This window comes from Lontra canadensis, unplaced genomic scaffold, assembly GCF_010015895.1.
Source record: "Lontra canadensis isolate GAN:19392208 unplaced genomic scaffold, GSC_riverotter_1.0 scaffold24, whole genome shotgun sequence".
Lineage (NCBI taxonomy): Eukaryota > Metazoa > Chordata > Mammalia > Carnivora > Mustelidae > Lontra > Lontra canadensis.
Genome location: NW_022631018.1, coordinates 9,336,318 through 9,353,108, shown reverse-complemented (window position 1 = coordinate 9,353,108; position 16,791 = coordinate 9,336,318). Strand labels below are relative to the sequence as shown.

The window sequence follows — 16,791 nt, the reverse complement described above, 5'->3', positions numbered from 1 at the left end:
TTTACAGATGGAGAAACTGAGGCTTGAAGAAATGAAGTCACTCTTGAGGAGCTATTGTTATTGATTTTTTCCTTCAGGAACTTCAGCTTGATTCTGTTTGACTGCTGATCCACTCGACTACTAGTCTAATTCCATAAAAGGAACCCAAAGAGTTGGAATAAGGACAATGGGAGGAGGGCAGGTCAAGCCTCAGAAAATAAGGGGTAAAAATGCAAATTTCCACAGAAATTAATCATAACAATAATAACTACCAACATTTCTTGAACACTTGCTACATGCCAAGCACTGCTCTAAATCTTTTATATGGGTTGGGGCGCCTGGGTGGCTCAGTGGGTTAAGCCTCTGCCTTCAGCTCAGGTCATGATTTCAGGGTCCTGGGATCGAGCCCCACATCGGGCTCTCTGCTCAGCGGGGAGCCTGCCTCCCCCTCTCTCTCTGCCTACCTCTCTGCCCACTTGTGATCTCTCTCTCTCTTTGTCTCAAATAAGTAAAATCTTAAAAAAAAAATATTTTACATGGGTTAACTAATCCACGGAATCTTCACAACAACACTTAGAGATGAATTTTATTTATTCCCATCATCCTAATTCTTTTTTTTTTCTCCAAAACTGAAGTGCAGGGGAATTAAGTTTCAGGATCACACAACCAGCAATTAGCAAGATGTAGAGGACTTGAAATAAGAACATCAAGAACCTATTTGTCCTCCATGGAGATAAGAATGGGCAGACTGGAAAGATAGCTCTGGAAAGTTCTTCAGCATAGCTCACCTTCTGTGACTCACTCACGCAGTCCGAACCATCCCTCAGGCAAAGCAGATCCAAGGCTCTGGTGCAACCTCTTTCCTCCATCTGAACGGAGGAAGTTTTGGATGATGGCTGTGTGTCCTCAGAACATCCCTCATCCCTCCCTCACCAGACCACGAGGGTTCCAGTGCCAAGGAGCTCTTCTGTCCTATTGAAAGCAAAGAATGGTTGCCTGTGAAATAAGTACAAAGAGCAAGCAAATTTAGTCAGTTTATGCAAAACACAAAATGGCATCTGCCATCTGGAAAAATACACCAAAGCCGTAAGCCGTCAAGCCCCTTTCAAGACTTTGGCATATAAAATCAACATTTTTTTTTTTTTAACGTCTGAAAGGTCCATGTGAACTCCCAGTTTCATTAAATATAATTCCCTCTTCCCCACTCCTACCACTGGCTGGCCGCTCCCCCAGCCCACACTCCCCCCAGTTGAAATATACGCACATACGTACATATTCACCCCTTCTCAGAGGCACAAAGATCACTGGGAGGGATGCCTTGACAACAGAGAGCTTTCAAAGAGAATATTTTTTTTTAAAAATCACTCATAATTACCTTCTTCTTTTACATTTAAAGTGATTTAAACAAATACACTTGCTTTGGTATTGCGTAAATCTATGTACCTGGAAGCTAGTTTTTCACTGACATTCTGATGGCCCCAGAATTGTGGGTTGATGCTGCTGCTGTCTTCACAACCACAAACTCCTGCTCTTGCCTCCACCTGCGCTCATTTCAAGGCCTTCCAGCCGGCTGAGATCAAGGAGGGCGGTGCTCAGGCTTCGCCTGGGTTTCAGGCAGGGTGAGCGGGGCATCCAGGCAGAAATGCGTCCATCACACAGGCATGGAAAGAAGATGCTGTCCGCGCTTACTTAAGAGTTATGGTTACCGGGGCAGGAGCTGAGACCTGGAAAATCACCAGTGAGGTGTAGGGGGGAAGCAGATTACAGCACATGGACTGAGAAGGGACGGAATCATGGCTGAGGATGAAGTTAAATATAGGTTTGGATTTAAGGAGCCTGGAGCATGGTCAGAAAGAGCCAGTTAAGGGCGCCTGGGTGGCTCAGTGGGTTGAGCCTCTGCGTTGGGCTCAGGTCATAATCTCAGGGTCCTGGGATCGAGCCCCGCATCGGGGGGGTCTCTGCTCAGCAGGGAGCCTGCTTTCCCCCACCCCCGCCTGCCTCTCTACCTACTTGTGATCTCTGTCAAATAAATAAATAAATAAAATCTTTTTAAAAAGAAAAGAAAAGAAAAGAAAAGAAAAGAAAGAGCGGGCGGGCAGGTAAGACAAGATCACTGACCAGCGCTTATGAGACGGTAACTAGAGGCAGGACGTGATTCCCATGGGGCAGCCGCTTCTCGCCCGTGAGATCACTGGCACAGCAGCTCTCTGAGGCGGGTCCTTTACGTCTGAGAAGACTGGGATCCAGGGAAGTAAGGTCACACCGCTGGTGGCAGGCTCTACATTTAAAGATGGGTGGTCTGATTTCAGAGTCCATCCTATCCCCACCCCGTTTGGGGGCCTAGCCTGTACGTATAGCCCAAACAGGAAAGATACATATCCCAGACTATGAATTTTCTCCTGGTTGTCAAATGACAGGCAATGTTTACTTCACATCCTGCTCTGTATTTCTCTATTCTCTACGATAAGAATATTTCAAAGATTACTGGGACAAGAAGCTAAAGCGTGCCTCATGTGAGGGAAAGAAGCTAAAATTTCGTTAATGAAGAAAACTTGTGTTCTCAGGGACAGAGGAGCCGATGAGGCCGGAAGCTGGAGCGAGGGTCTGAGTGGCAGCCAGGACCGGTCCCCGGCTGTTGGGATCAGATTTCATCACTGTCTGTGACCGGGATACACCTTTTATCGGCAACAGTTCAGCTCTTCTAGGCCGATGCCCTTCCAAGGCCAAGGGTGATTCCCAAGATTGGACCTTTGAGGGGAGGAGAGGGGTACTGGGGTGCGGGGGGTGGGGTGGGGTGGGCAGGGGTGATGAGCTGGGGGCAGTTTGCATCTCCCGGGCTAACCTGATCAGATTCTGCCCCTCTTTCCTTAGTACCATTCGATCACGTGTGTTTGGTCCCCCCCCACTGAGTCAGGGTCATCCCCGACCCTGACTCAGAAGGGCCCAGTGACAGGTTACTTTTTAGTTGCAACAAAATTAAGGAGACACAGTGAAGTCTCCTAAAAGCTGGTGTGTTACGCATAACCTGCTTTAACAGAAAGAGGCATGGTGGGGAGTCTGCCAGAACTCACTTAAAACCCTAGCTCTGCTACTTATCAGCTGTGTGACCATGGACAATTTATTTAACCACTTTGGTCCTCAGTTTCCTCATCTGTAAAATGCAAGATGCTAGTTAGAAGGACTGGATTGGCTCAATATATTACAAAAATAATAATTATTATTATTTATTCTCATACCACACTATTAATAATATTAATAATATTCAATTATTATTAATAATTAAATTACTATATTATTCCAGCATATTATTATTTTCATCAGCGACGGTGATAACATCAGATTCCCTCACGGTAGAAGACCCGCTCCTGCCACTTCTGGGACGTTGCCAAGTTGCTACAGAAATGATGTGACAATGGACTCCAATATATTATTGAAATGACATTCTCCAACTCCAGGGGCTGAGGAGCTGGTTGCCACCACAGAACCCCCTTTAGGCCAGTCTTTTGAGTGTCACTTACACCAGTTTGGAAGTAATCTGCTTGCTCGCCCTTCCAGCAAAGGATGTCATGATCAGCTAATGGAAAGTGACAAGAAGGGATATAATGAATGAGAGGGAGTTAAAGTTTGGGATAAAAAAAAAAAAGAGCCTTGTTCTTTTGGGGAATGCACAATGCTAAGCATACCATGTTAAATCGTGCGTGTCAAATAATGGACTAATTAAGAATCTTCATCCAGTTTTTTTTTTCACATCTCATTTTTGTTGTCCTTTCGTAGATGTATTTTCAAATTAGCTCTTAGCTCTTTAAATAAGTACAAAGGGGAAAGCAAAAAAAAAAAAAAAAAAAAAAAAAAAAACTTGTCCATCAGAGAAGCCAAAGATAAATGTAAAAGGAAATGCACCAGGAATGGAGATGAGGGCTTTGCAGGATATGTTGGGAAGTTTTATAATCATAGCAGCAACTTCTTAAATAATGGAATTTAATAACATATAATAAACTATGATCTAGTAGAACTCTGATTCAATCCCACTAATTGTTTGAGCCAGCGAAATGAAGGCAAAGTTTATCGTGCCAACACACTGCTAATGCCACTGAACACCGCGGGGGACGGACTATTGTTCCCAGCTGCCTACCTCCTCTCACCCAGAGGGCACATGGTCGCTGCCCTCCGAACACCAGGCTGAATCCCCAACTTTCAATGGCAATCCTAGTTCTAGGACTTTAAAGTCACAGAATGTAATTTTTGCAATCAACAAACTATTGTATTAAGCTGAGAACGGAGGGATAACTGGATACAAAGCCTCCAATTAGGTTATAAAAAATAATAACCAATATGCTTTCACGCTAATGCCAAAAAGTACAAAAACCTATAATAAATCTAATTGAGCACATGATCATAAGCACTGTTTTTCTACCTACATAGTTCTGCTATATTAAGGTATACTCCAAATAGAGAAACACTTTTTTTTCATTGTTATTGAAAAGGGTGCGCTTTTTTTCTTTTTAATTCAGATCATTTTACCAATATCAAATAATGGGAAGGTGTAATGAAGGAAAATGATTTTTTTCTGTCAGTACTCATTGATTATGTTTAAGCATAAAAATGAAGAAAGGAATTGCAGCAATTATCTGGATAATTCAGATCTCCCCCAAAAGATTAGAGGTCTCTAATAAAAACATATTGGTTTTGCCTGAATTACTCAGATAATAGCCTTAGTTTTCACTTCATAAGTGTGGACCAGGCTATTGACGAAAAATCTTCTGTAATCATTTAAAAGGTTTTTTTTTTTCAGGTTTTTCTGACAATTCAGAGTATGATTTCTTTGTACCTAAATGTACAAAGTACCTCAAAAATACAGTCTAAAATTCTACAGAATATTTTTGCAAAGCAGCTATTTAAATTACTAAAAAAAAAAAAAAAAAAGACAACAAATGTGCAAAATAGGTATTCCCTTCCCTTTCCCAAAGAGGTCCATGAAATCTTGGTGACTTTTGGGGGCAAAAAGGGGAGTGAAATACCTCTGTAAACTGAGAGTCTAAAAACAGGAAAATTAGTCTTGGGCCACGGCTGTGAGCAGCTAATAAAGAAAACATCGTTAGAAGAGATTAAGGTTCAAATCAAGGTCAGAAAAGAGACTGGTTGAGGGAAAATGCCATGTCCCAGTGCGTAGCCGTTTAAGTGAGACAGTTTCCCCCTGAATCAGTCTTAGGTTGAAAAATTACACTGTTGGGGTTAATAAAGAGGCTGGGCATTTGTTTGGACTGAAACTTCAATTAAAATGTTATTTGGGGCAGCCAGAGCTAATGTCTTGCTTAGAGGTAAACTGAACCGCCTTTTAAGAGGTTGGAGGAAAAAAAAAAAAAAAAAAAAAAAGAAGCAGCAGCAGAAGAAAAAAGACCACCTAATCTGTCAAAGACCCTGAATAACTGGCAGGAAGAATTGTGTTTGCTGGACCTGTGCCCAACTCAGCAGTGAGCATTCTTAAGGGTTTTGTGACATCATCTGGGGCAGCTGAGGTTTTCGGAGTTTGTGATTGTTGCGCTAGGTCAGGAATCTGCCGTTCAGCTGAGCCTTCTTTGAGACAAAGAAAAAAATCTGGGTGGTGTAATATGCCAAGGTTTGGGCTTGGTGTTTTTGTTTTTGGTTTTGGTTTTTAATGCCCCAAAAGAGGTGGGACCAAGAATTCCGGGTCTTAGTCTCATGATTCTAGCCCAGGAACAAAAATTGTTGAATACAGTTCGTTGAATTTCTCCGTCCATACCAATTTGCCCACAGTTCAACAAAACCACCAAAGTTTGCTTTCATTTCACTTCTTTAGGGTAAGTGAAAATCCGCCCTGAATAAGCTCCTCTCCCCTATATTCACTCCTGGCCTCCACAGAGATTCATTACACATGTTTGCTCTGGCCAGCATCAGGCATATCTTGGTCAACAAAGCAGACACGTTTTCTAGCCTTTAGCGCTTGAGGGAAGGGAGCGCAGTCAATACGTAGAAAGATAAGTAAATATATAATTACAAACTGGTAAGCTTAAAGGAAACAGTGCGAAGCTGGAAATAGAGTCTTTTCTTTCCAGTCTTTCTCCCCGCTCAAAGCCCTGACCAGTAACTACCGGAAGACCTCTGGTTAGAGCACGGGGTGGTTGGGGAGCTAGTTAATGGTAGATACAAACTATGTGATTCTCTGTTGGGGAGTCTGGGATCTGGTTGTGGAGATAAACAATGTGATACACAGAGAGAAAGGGGTGGGACCAATGAAAACAGTGGGGACTGGACCCAAAATGAACTTAGAGAATGGACTTTGGGTTTTTTTCTGCCAAAAGAGTGATACAAACAAAGCAATGGGCTCCTATATATAAAGGTGCAGAACCAAAAAGGGCCCCGGGGCAGGGAAAGACACTGCTTTATGGGAGAAGTGGAGCCAGGTGACCGCACCATAGCAAAGGTGTGCTAGGGTCCACAGAAGAGAACGGGAACCATCCCGATCATGCACTTCCTTTCTGCTGTGCTATCTTTTTTTTTTTAAACCAAGACAAGAGAATGGGCCCAATTAGTCTGACTCTCAAGTCACACTGGGCCCCAAGGTCCAGTTCTTTCCAAAGTAGAGAAAAAAAACTGTGAGAGCATGAATTCCCCACCTCCCCCATTCCACCCAAATTAAAACAAAATAAAGCTAAGGGAATAGGTTTGGTCTTCAGAATAGTCTTTAAGACAGGGTTGGTTGAAAGAAAAGAGGCAGACCGTGCCTTAAGCCTGAGCCCCACGGCAGCATCGTGCAAAATGGGAAGATAACGCTGTGAAAGGAAAATGCCAAAAATGAGATCATTGCAATGGGAACAAGGGAACCAGCAAGCTGAGAAGTAACACACCATCATGAGTGCCACGTCTGTCCAAGTTGTGGCAAAATCTGCCAAGCCCAGATTGACTTCATTAGTCACTTAGACGCACAGAGATCACAGAAAAAAAATCACCCTCCTCCTCACTGAGAAATAGTTGATCATTGGCATAAATAGAAACCGATTAGAACATCAATTCTTCAAAGCATAAACATTTCATTCACCAACCAGTTGCTATTTTGCCCGTGGCAATTAAGAAAGAACATGTGCAATGTTACCACCCCAAAGGTGTGATTATAGTCCACTTCCACAGGGAGTTAGGTTTGACGTGGATTCCTAACAAAAGCAGGGTGAACACGTAAGAAGACATCGTCCCAGACACAGTCAGGGAACTTGGAGAGAAGCAAGCATGGCTCTATTAGCCTTCTTCAGCCCTTCACTCCTTCCGGTCTACTGGAACCAACCTGATTTTCATTCAGCAATTCTTTGTCAGGTACTTTCTAGATGCCGGGCATTGTGTTGGGCATTGGGAATTCTGCACCGAACAGGACAGCCAGAAGCTTGCCCTCTTATCCTTCCCAACTTACCTTCAGCTTAACTATTTTCCAGAGTTTTCATCACAGCCTGACACCATACCCCGTCTGTAGGCACCTCTCACTCACTGCCTCGCTCACGAGCTCCACGGACAGAGACTCTGTCTTTCTGTGTGGCATTCCCGACATCGAGGCCCCATCAAGGGCTCAAAGAATATTTGTTGCATGAATTAAGCTTACATTGTAATAACTTATTGCAATTATGGTGAGTAGAATAAAAGAAAACTCTAGCTGATATGAGCCTGTATCATTCAAGTGTCTAACCTAGGAAATGAGGGAGGCCCTTCCTGAGCAAATACTTTGAAGTGGGCCCCTAAGGTGGGGAGTCCGTCCAGAGGAAGGGTTGGGGAGACCTTGTGCGCACGCGCATGGGCAGCCGCCTGTACAAGGGCGCGGGCCGGCAGGGAAGTAGCAGGAGTAAGGCCAGGGACGCGGAGACGCGAAGAGGACGGGCAGTTCCAGGAGTTGAGGCGGGAGCCCAGGACAGGAGCCAGATTATGCAAAGTCTTGTCAGGCACATTCAGGATTTTGGACTTTATCCTAAGAGCAGTGCGAAGAGTTTTAGGCAGTGACATGATCACAATTCCCAATTCATGAATCTCTTTAATAAGCACAAAAGCAAGCATTTAAATCTGAGCCCTCTGAAACTGACTGGGCATAAGAAACAACTGGAATTTTCAGCATGCTTAGAAGAGGGAAGTATGAAGACCTAGTCATGTCTACTGGGCGTATACCAGAGGTGCCACATTATAACAGGCCACAGCTAACAGATGGGGGTCTTGATTTGGTTTGTTTTGGCTTTTAAGGGACTGTAATATAGCTACAGAAAGCCAGTGAGCACCCAAGAAAACTAAAGGAAACTAAGGAATCACACAAGAGCAAGTCTGCCTGTCCTTTGCCTGTGTTGAGGCCACCACAGCCACATCTGGCCCTTCCTAGTCTGGCAGGACAAAGGCTGGCTCCTCTTCCTCCTCCAGGCCTCCCCTGGGGCCTCTGAACCCCGCAGCAAGAGCCCACGTCCAGGTCGCAAAGTACAGAAGCAGTGTGTCTCCTCAGTGACACGCACGCGCTGCCTGCCATCCCATCCCTCCCTCCACCATCATGGTGTCTCACCTGGGACCCAGCGCCAGGACGTGACACACCCAATTGGTGCCCAATAAATATTTGTTGGATTAATATTAGAGTGCGTTGTGACATCATTTCCTTATAGCTCTGCCGCAAACGTTTATGGAGTGCCTACTTTGTGCACAGTGTTGAAGCTTTTCACGCATTCTCATTTAATCTCCACAACAATCTCATAAGGCAAGTATTATTACGCCCAGTTGGCAGACAATGAAACTAAGGCTGAGAGAGGTATGGCGACTTGCTTAAGATTTCTCTCACGGTGCATGCAACAGGGAACGCACTTCTGTTCCTCTCCTCAGCCCGTGGTCTGATTAATTAACTGGGCTTATGCTCACCTTCTCCCTGAAGGCTTCCTTGATACTCCCAGCTTCCCTGAAGCTAAGCCTCGGGGCTCCTAAAGTGTTTCGTGTCAACGTGTATTCATAACTCTCTGACCTAATGTCTTCCCAGCCACCCTGTGACTGCCTCAGATGGGTCTGACGTATCATTATCATCAATGCTGAGCACGGTGTTTGGCACAGGATGTGGCGGTAAATTAATATTTGTTCAAGAATAAATGGATGAATGAATAAACCCAAAGGCGATCTCATATAAATTCTAAGTTCGCCCTTTAAGAAGCTCATTAAGAAAATACATTATACACACATCCTAACAGATAAATTGAAGAATGAGCATTCATGTTGACAAAAATTCAACACCACCTATCCTTTCCTCTGCTTCCACCCACCACAGTGGTCCTTTATATACTGGTTTCTCTGGTAAATTGAAAATCTGATTTATTTTCAAAATTAGAGATGCCAATATTGTGCCATGACATAAAGAGAGAAAAGGGAATCATGAAGACATGTGTATGACTACGCATGAGTCATGGGTCCACGCGCAAGCTGAGAGGACGCGTGGTGGAGGAGCAAATGGCAAAGGGAATTATTCACTGCCCCCTGATTTTTCCCTCAGAAGTATAGAAAGAGCTGTATTTCATTTAAAAAGGAAGAGGAGAGATATTGCTTTTTAAACTTGGAATATACACTGTAGAAATACTTCACATACAAAAGCTGAACTATTCCCAACCAATCACAACTCAGAAGTTGGAATCTCTGCGACGAGATTGCTACACTAGAAACAACATGTTTATTAGCTCATAAAAGACATGTCACCGAACAATTCATAATAGGGGGTCTGAGGGAAATAACTCACCCATTGTGAAGTCAATGTTCAAATCAATATCCCTTGGGGAGAAAAATATTGCTCATTGATGGAGATTGATTTTTCTTTTTCTTAAGAAATTCTCGAGGGGTAAACAACATTTTTTTTTCACAGTGAATGTAACTCAACATGCCGATGTCAAGGTCTATGTCTCCCTATCTTCATTAATATGATACTCAAAAATTATTAGTGTAATTATAAATGCCTTTCCACCTGTTGAAAAATAGACTCCAGTTTCATTCTTTAAAATCTCATTTTAATATCCAAGCAACATGACCACACAGCAACTTGATTTATGTTCCCTGCTTCACTTAACAGCATTCTTACAGGCAAGATAATACTTTACCATATTATAAAACAATCAAAAGTTAACAGAAACCCCAAGAAAACTGGGTCCTAGATTTGTTTACCTACAAATTTAGTGACTAGTTTTGAAAAAAAAAAATCTGTTTTTCTTCTTACCTTTCCCATTCCCACTTGTACCCCCAAATGATCACAGCAACATTGAATCTAGCCATTTACTAACTGCCTTCATGGGAGCAAGAAATTTTAATAGGCAAACAGAAAAGAAGGCTGAGTCTAACTGGTTTTATATTTAACATGTTGCTTCAAGATGATGAATCTTGGGGGTGCCTGGGTGGCTCAGGGGGTTAAGCTTCTGTCTTCAGCTCAGGTCATGATCTCAGGGTCCTGGGATCAAGCCCCACATTGGGCTCTCTGCTCAACGGGAAGCCTGCTTCCCTTTCTCTCTCTGCCTGTCTCTCTGCCTACTTGTGATCTCTGTCTGTCAAATAAATAAATAAAATCTTAAAAAAAAAAAAAGATGAATCTCATAAACTTATTTATAAGGCTGTAGTTTGCTTACATTTTTTTAAATTCATAGATTGCCCTCTTGGGCCAAATGTGTGACCAAAAGAAAGCTTGCCTTCTACCCTTTTGAAACTCAGAAGTTGCATAAGAAAGGACAGATGGATGGTTTGGGGAAAAAAGAAATGTCATTCAATTAATGTTTGTTGAAAAGGGTGTCACAGATCATTGGCAGAATTTCCACTCATTGGCAACTCCCCCAAGCAGCCAACGATTAATTGAGCACCCAGACTACTGAGTTCTATTAGGAGAGGAGAATGATGTGTTGGTGATGACAGAGGCTAAGCCGGGGAACCAAAAGAAGTGTAAATGGATGAACCATCTTTGACAATGTAGGAATAACATCACTGATACCTTAGTAGCCAAACATTCAGTTTTTGTTATTTTTGGGATGGAGATGGATTCATTATCAAGCCACATTCTTATACCCCATTCCCCCCCGCCCCCACCGTGTTTAAAAGAACAGATTTCTTAAATAGCTTGAATAGACAAAATTAGGAGAAAACTTCAAGGACTGGCACCCAGTCATGACATACAGTTTAACTTAAGGAAAAATTCAAACCACACTTAATACACTGATTTTTTCTCATCTAATAGTGTAACTAAAAGTGTATCATAACACACTAGATGTTGTATAGAACAAAGCAAAGCAAAAACAAAAAAATGAAACTAAAAACCATTTACGGGGGTGCCTGGGTGGTTCAGTGGGTTAAGGCCTCTGCTTTCAGCTCAGGTCATGATCAGGCTTTCTGCTCAGCAGGGACCCTGCGTCCACCCGCACCCCCCCCCCCCCCCCCCCCCCCCCTTTCCTCCCTTTCTTTTCTTTTTTTTTAAGAGTAAAAAAAAAAATAAAAAATAAAAAAAAAAAAAAAAAACATTTACGACTTAAGCCTCTCCTAAAATCTGTGTCTGTCGGAAGTGAAAAGAACATGATCTACCAGAAAGACAAAAATCGATATTTATTAGTCTTTTCATCGTCTACTTATTTAAAACTCAAAAATTATTTTCATGCTTTGGTAGGGCTATCTGGTTGCTGATCACTTCAGAAGCATTTCTGCTTTTATCACAAATTGAAGAGATGTGGACATTGAGAAACTAAGAATAGAAATACCTACAGACACTGGGAATAAACTACAAAAATGAGCAAATTACTATGATGAGCAAAGCAGGGAAGAAAAGATATGGTCCTCTAGGAAAACTGGGGTAGCCACGAGCAGATCACATCTGGGATTTGCTTCAAATTGACCTGGAACCAGAATGGATCTCCAGACTGTTTTATGCACAACACAGAAGGAGCACTGTGGCCTGTGCTTGAGATCCTGGTGGAGAGATGGGGGGAGTGAAAAGTGAAATCTTCAGAAATTAACCAAAAGATTTCTCCGGCAGGTCCAGGCATAACTTTACCCCTCTTGGTGTGATCCATGAGCAGGGTCTGTCAAAAGCTTCCACCTAACCCTCCCACTGAAACAGGGTTCTGAAGGTGTCAGCAGGATTTGGTTGACTGGACCATTAATGGAGCTTCGGTTAATTATTGACTGATTAAGGATTGCCCTTATCTTTCCATCGGGACCTGGCTCAAGACTTAACGGTAAGCAATTTAGAGCCAGTGCGCCCTTACCCACTTACCCACGTGTTTTTGTATGTTTGTTGTTGTTTCTTTCTTAATTCTCCTTTGGGTCACTTTAGCTTGTTTTTCCCCATAAATCACATTCAGATCAGAATGGCCAGTCCTTACAGTGCTTGGGAGTCTTGGAAAGGACTGGAAACGAGAGGGCCTGGGTCTAAGTCCAGGGACCAAAACCCCGAGAACTGCTGCCTTTTATTTTATTATTATTATTATTTTTTGCAAGACTTTGCTTATTGGGGCAGGTTTCCCCATGAAGCCTCTGGGAGAAAAGCAAGGCCTTTTTGTCTCTAAAATGCTGGGATGCTCGGGTCCTGGATGAGGATCAGCCCCCCAGCCTGCAAGGCGGCCTGTCCTCTCTGCTGAAGGCCTCTTGGCAAAGCCCAGGGATCAGCCCAGGCAGCTCAGGCCCAGCTGCCCCAGATAAGAGGTGGCCCGTGTTAATGCACAGACTTCCTCTGCACCTCAGCAGGGCCTTCCTTTTCCAAACAGTCTCCCTTTAATGTTGGCGAATGTTGTTTTTCCATTGACTCAACATCTCGCCTCTGGTGGTAAGCCAGTGGGGAAAGTTGGAGCGGGGGAGGGAGGAGGAAGGTGGGAAAGAGCCATGCCAAAGCAAGAGAGAGAGGGCGGGTCAGCCGCATTTCCAAACATGCTAAACACCTGCTTTGGAAAGGCAGTGACCGAGCCTAAAATTCTTGCTTCCTTTCGATTGAGATCAGCCTTTTGTTCCCCATCTGGGATGGGCCCTGGATACCCTCATCCCCAGGACACTGCCCCCTCGAGCAGCAGTTACTTCGATGTGGAAACCACGGTGAAGGATTCACAACTTTCCTCTATGAACCCTACAGTCTTATCTGTTTGATTCGATCTCTCGAATAAGAGAGTTATTGGGGTGTGTTGAAAAGGGAAAAGAAATCCTAAGAAAGGGATAAAAGAGCAGATGGAGAAAGCAAGCAGGTGAGGGAAGAAAGTTAGCAAAGAGCAGAGAAAAGGAAAGAAAAAGAAAGAAAAAATCAGAAGCCTGGAAATGAAAGGCAAACGAGAGAGGATAAAAGGTTAAAACAAGAACTAAAGGAGAAAGTGGAGAGGGGGAGGACGGTTGAAAAATAAAATCTTCGAAATGAGAGTGTTGCCCCGGAAGCCTGCATTTTCCACCCACAAGACTGACCTACCCTGGGCTGGGGATGGAGGGCAGTCCCCTCAGGGGCTTCTCTGGGCCCCTGGAGGTCAAAGGGCATCTTCAAAACCAAATCTTGATTAGAGCAAGCTAAATGTTTTGACTTGAAGGAGACACGAAGGATTAAAAAGCAAAATAGAGCAGCGTGGGTAAGAAAGAAACAGGAAAAGAAAGAAAATTAAAAAAAAAAAAAAAACCTCACGGGAGACACAAAGGGAATGATAGAAAACACTTCTGAATCAGCTAGTCATCTACTAACAAGCTGCAAAGATTTCCAATGACAAGTTGTCACATTAGTTTAGTGAAACTGAAGCAGTACTTATCCCCTTTCCTGTGCTTAATCTCTCCCTGCGTGCCACAAAAACATGCTACCACGTTTAATAGGATTAGTTTCGTTCACTTTCTCCCCCCACCCCTTTTATTTTTTACAATTCTATTTTCAGCAATACAGGGATCCTTGAATTCATCGACTTCCTGCAGTGCAAGGCAAAACCTGGCATGCATGGTTTTTACCCTTTTAAAGACTCTATTTGAATCTGAAGAATGTCATTTGACTATTTTGTACCTTTTCTCCCCAATGAATTACTTGCTCCTCATGGAAATCTCCATAGCTTAGAGGGTGGGGGAGGGGGCGTTGATGGTAAAAGGGTTGAGATGTGGAACTGGGGCTAGAAAAAGCTGACAAAGCCCAGTCTTGCCGAGGTTATGTGCCCTGGGAGAAACTGTTCCAGCTCTGACCGCAGGCAAACCTGGGTGCTACTTCTGACTGCAAATTGCCGACTTTGTGGCCTTGAGCAAGTGGTGAAAACTTCCCCAGCCTCAGTCTATTCATCCGTACAGTGGGGATAATTCTTAGCAGGGCCCTTGAGAGAACTACACTTAATATACTTTGTTTCTTCCCTTCTAAGTTTCACTTTTTCTTACTGTATTATGTTCCTGAAATCAGTGTGTCTTACAATCCCTGGTACATTTCAGGTCATCGTGTTTTATTTTTTCTCTCAAAGGCCATCTTTAAATTGAGAGTGTGTCTCACCACCGACGGGATTTTAGAATTTAAAAATGGCAGTATGGTGTAGAGACTCTGGCCCAGTTATAACACTGGAAGTGCTCTAGAAATGCTGAATTATCCATCATTGATTATTACTACGTCTATTTGCCTCTTTCTGAATTCTCACTCAAACACCATGGGATACAGAGAGGAGGAGGTGTGGACACTTTTGCCCCTCATCCAGAATCTTCTGGAGTCGTGCTCCTAAATTTCAGAAACCGAACTAATTCAAACATAGAACTATCCACCCATGTTGATTAACACCCCAAACCCCAAACTCTGCTCCCTCAACGGACGGGGTCACCAACTGCCGTCCTTAGCACGGCGTTGTGAACATCAGCTGTCTGTTGAATTGTGCTATTCCATTTTCTCGGAGTCCACTTTGGGTTATGCACCCCCTCCTGCCCTCTGTGCGCTCCCCCAGGCACCACCACCAGATTAGCACGGAGGAGGAGATGCAGAGATGAGAGTGCTTTATCTGGGGCGGGGGAGGAGAAGGCCCAGGGGAACCTGGGGTGGGGGAGCAATACTAGGCCTATAGTAGGAATGGAGGCCCAGGAAGGGAGGCCCTGCTGGGGGCAAAGGGCTGTACCTACAGAGGGAAAAGGGAGCAGGGTGCCCCCCACTGTGCACCTGCCAGCTGCCACACCCCCAGAGGGAGGCCCCAGGGTGCAGTACCCGGCCTGAGTCAGCCTTGAAGTGGGTCCCAGGGCTTCCCTGGCAAGCCAGCCAGGGGGTTCTTAAGTCTCAGTGGACTAGTGAGGACCTGAGGAAGCCTAGTCGCTGTACCTTTCATCCTCCCTTGAGCAAAGGTCACACTTGGCCTCCAGACCTCTTCTGCTGCCTCCCTTCAGCCCTCCAGACACACTTCCATGCACCATTCAGGCCTCAGTGAGCTGCCTTGCAGGGGAACTGGTGCTCCTTACCTCTTTCCAGTCTCAGGCACCCCCCTCCACGGGCTGCTCTCTCCCCTTAACTCCACTCTCTTGAACCCCAGGACCTCTCCAACTTGGGCTCTGCAGTGCATACACCTACCTTCTCTCCTCACCCCCGACCACCCCCCTCCCACCCTCACTTTCTCCCACCCACCCTTCCAAACTCTGACCATCACCCCACATATACCCCCTCAGCCTCTGCCCCTTGCCCCCTCCTCCCCCCACCTCTCCACCAGAATCTCAAGTGCAGGCCAAAGGACTCCTTCTACCCAGGGAGTAAGAAGTCAGTGTCACCTGCCTCCCTGCAGCTTGGCCCCAGATGTGTTTCTCTGTGTTTGTCTTGAGGTTCTTTGTTCTGTCCCCTAGAGTCACAGCCATTTCCCTGAGGTCTAGAGAGCACGAATCTTCCACATTTGCCCAGAGATATCCACAAACCTTAGGAAGACAGGCATCTAGGGGTGATGCTTGAACTCCCTGTCTTTTAGAGAGTGCATCCTCCCAACCCCTGGGGTCATTCACTAGGGACTGGGCCCACAGATGCCCCAAGCTGGCCATCTGTCCCTTATCCCGGCCCAGGAAACACCCTGATTACTTATCTCAAGCTTTTGGAGGAGGGTACCAGCAAATACCTTTTTGGGGATGTATAATTAGCTACTCACAGCCTTCTCCAGTTCTAAAACTGTCACCCTTCTTGATGTTTCTCTGCTCATTCACCTCATTCCCCTTCTCTGGCTTTCTTCCTCTCACACGACTGCAGAAACACAGCCTGGGCTGACATCTTCCTGCCTATCTTTCTTTGCCTTATTGCAGCAATCTTTGGCTGGGCCCCCTCGTAAGGATGTTGGGGTGTGCTTGTGTTCATTGGTTTGAAAATAATTTCAGGAAGGGTTGTAGTTTACCTTACACAGATTTGGGGGAATTGTTCATCAGACATGTAAAAACACACCATAGATGATACACATTTGTCTTTTTTTTTTTTTACCTAGGATTGTTGACCTTTTTTTCCTTCTTGTTGTTCCCTTCTTGAAGAGAACTTTTTGTCTTGTGGTTTCATTGGTCTGATGGGCAGCTTCCGTAGGAAACATCTGCTATCTATAAAGCAGGGAAGGTGAGAGGAGCAGACTTCAGATCACTGAATGATTCCCGTCTGCCAGGATGGACAGGTCTAAGTCCAAGAGCAGAGAGCCTAGCTTCCAAACATGCACTAATTCTACTGTTTATGCCCTAAAAGGTGAGAGGTGTGCACAGAAATGGCTCAAAGTTGCAGCTAAGCATATGCTAAAATGTGCCTATGTGTACCTATCAAATGACCCTCCAGTTAGCTTCATCAAAATATTGGGGGGGGGGGGGAGTCCTGTATAAAAGGAGAATAGATCAGTGAGATCAGTGCGCGTGTGCAGAGCA

The 16,791-nt window shown here is 44.5% G+C and overlaps 1 long non-coding RNA gene across 1 annotated transcript in view; it reads right to left on the bottom strand.

The window, feature by feature from the left end:
* Positions 1-16,469, bottom strand: part of LOC116870738 — a 44,981-nt gene extending 28,512 nt beyond the window's left edge. Inside the window, exons 1-2 of the long non-coding RNA XR_004383282.1 lie at positions 16,370-16,469; positions 768-975 (exon numbers count right to left, since the gene is read on the bottom strand). This is a non-coding gene — a long non-coding RNA (uncharacterized LOC116870738). The remainder of the gene's footprint in view (positions 1-767; positions 976-16,369) is intronic.
* Positions 16,470-16,791: the final 322 nt, after the last annotated feature.